The sequence below is a fragment of the Triticum dicoccoides genome, chromosome 7A (genome assembly GCF_002162155.2).
Source record: "Triticum dicoccoides isolate Atlit2015 ecotype Zavitan chromosome 7A, WEW_v2.0, whole genome shotgun sequence".
NCBI classification, from domain to species: Eukaryota; Viridiplantae; Streptophyta; class Magnoliopsida; order Poales; family Poaceae; genus Triticum; species Triticum dicoccoides.
Window position 1 is genome coordinate 116,120,920 of NC_041392.1, and position 2,416 is coordinate 116,123,335.

Genomic DNA, 2,416 nt, shown 5'->3' on the forward strand with positions numbered 1-2,416 from the left:
TACGCTTTGTGTTTTCTTTTACTTTATTTATACTAGGAAACATGCCCGTGCGTTGCTACAGAGTGGAGGGGCAGTGGTTGGAGATAGAGAGAGGTGCCCCGACGACTTCCACGGAGTGCATTTTTCTCGACTTTGAAGCACATTTTTCAAGAGTTCAATTACTAATTCAAATATTTTTGAAGTAAGAGAACATATGATGTTTTTCGCCTGACTTCAAGATGACATTATAGATTAGACTGCCAATATATAGTGACACCGCATATCTAAAAAAATCCATACACGCAACACTTATGTTGAGTTGTTGATATCACATAATAAAAATGTTGTATACTTCGCCTAACGCCCAACCATGGTGTTTGTGCTAATCGCGAAGTCCTTCTCATCTAGACGTTTTTTTTCTGTTTGTTCTCAGTTTTTCTTTACTGGTTATCGGTACATACCGCTCTTTTATCTTTTTTCCTTCTTTGTTCCTTGGCATCCATGAGATTGCCATCCAAATCGCTTCATGCATGAGAGTTTTGCATGTTATATGAATATGTTTGTTGATTAAAAGGCTGATATAAATTTGCATCATAAATAGAGCCTATGTAGCTACTTATAAATTAATTTAATTACGCTAGAGATAAGCATCAGAATATATGTGTTGTTTTCATGTTGAGTATCATGTTTTTCCTTCAAGCAGTTTAGAAAGCAGAAAAATGATAACACAAATAGGTGCAAATCCAACCTATAAAAGAAAAAAAGTTGAACCAAACCCGGCAAGTGTGTGCATGTAAATTCGCAAAAGCAAACAAAATGCATGCACGGCGAGAAAAGCTCAGGAGGGACGCGTGCATGCATATCAGCTGTAGACGACAACGATTCCATCAACCGGCGCGTATTGTTTGGCCGCACACACCGATGTCTATTCCTTCAACCTTATCTTCTCAGCCTCCTCCCTCCTCTATCCTTCTTCCTCCCAGATAGATCCTCTCTCCTTCTTCCTCCCAGTTCTTTCTTTTTCACTTGAACATGAGTAGGAGCATGCACGCAGGGAGCCCTGCCATGTTGCCGCCGCGCCGTCGCCACCACCACAACGGACGTCGTCGCACCGCCGCCACCACCCTCTTCCTCACCTCCATGCGGGAGTGCCGGTGCCGCGAGGCCGCTCGCCGTCGTCTTCGTCAGTCTAAGGGAGCAAGGTGGGACTACTTCATGCCTAATATCCATGTGTGCTCTCTTTTTTTACTCGTAAACGAAATCTCATAGCAACACGGCCTCGCTCTCGGCCCATAAGAGAAAAGGCCCACAGCAGCACGGCGTTGCTCGTACAAGCAATCGATCGGGAAGGAAAAAATGAATTTTAATACCACCTCGAATATAGCGAAAGAAAATATAGATGTGTTGAAGAAAAAAAACTGAAAGCGTAAATTCATGGGAAGAAGCGTATTATGACGGTGAACCCGAGAGACTCAGCCCGTACTTTATTATTATTAGGGAAAGATTTCCATATATTCTATATTATGAAGACTACTTTACATGAAAATTTCAAAAAATGTTGATCAAGCATTTACAAAATGTTTAATGTGTATAGAAAAAAATGTTTCTCATATATACTAAAAAAATACAACGTCAAATGTATATAGAAATAATGTAGACCGTGTATTTATATGATGTTAATCCAAGCATTTGAAAACAATGTTGAGCAAGTGTTCGAAAAATGTTAACTTGTATTTGAAATTTTGTAAATGTGTATAGAAAATATTTGACCATATAAATCCATTACATGTTAAACTTGTATTTGAGAAATGTTAAATGTGTATAAAAATTTGTTTGACCATGTATTCAAAAAATGTTAAACTTGCCTTTGAAAAATGTTAATAAAGCATTTGTAGAAGTGTTGATCAAGTATCTGAAAAAAATTAATCAAGAATTTTAGAAATGCATATATGTATATAAAAATGTTGACCATGTCAAAATTATATATTTTTTGAAAATATATTAATAAAGCATTTGAAAATATGTTGAACAAGTATTTGAAAAATGATAATCAAGCATTTAAAATATGTTAAATGTGTATATAAAAAATGTTGACTATTTATTAAAAAATGATAAAAACATGATCAGGTATATATAAAATGTTAATTAAGCATTTTAAAAAATATTAACAAGTATTTGAAAAATATTAAGCAAGCATTTAAAAAATGTTAAATGTGTATAAAAAATGATGACCATGTATTAAAAATGATGAAAGTTCTTGATCATGTACATTAAAATGTTAACCAAGCATTTGAGAAAATGTTGAAGAAGTATCTGCAAAATGTTAATCAAGCATATAAAAAATGCTCAATGTGTATAGAAAAAATATTGATCATGTATTTGAAAAATGTTGAAAGTATTTGAAAAATGTTAAATGTGTGTTAGACAAATGTATTAG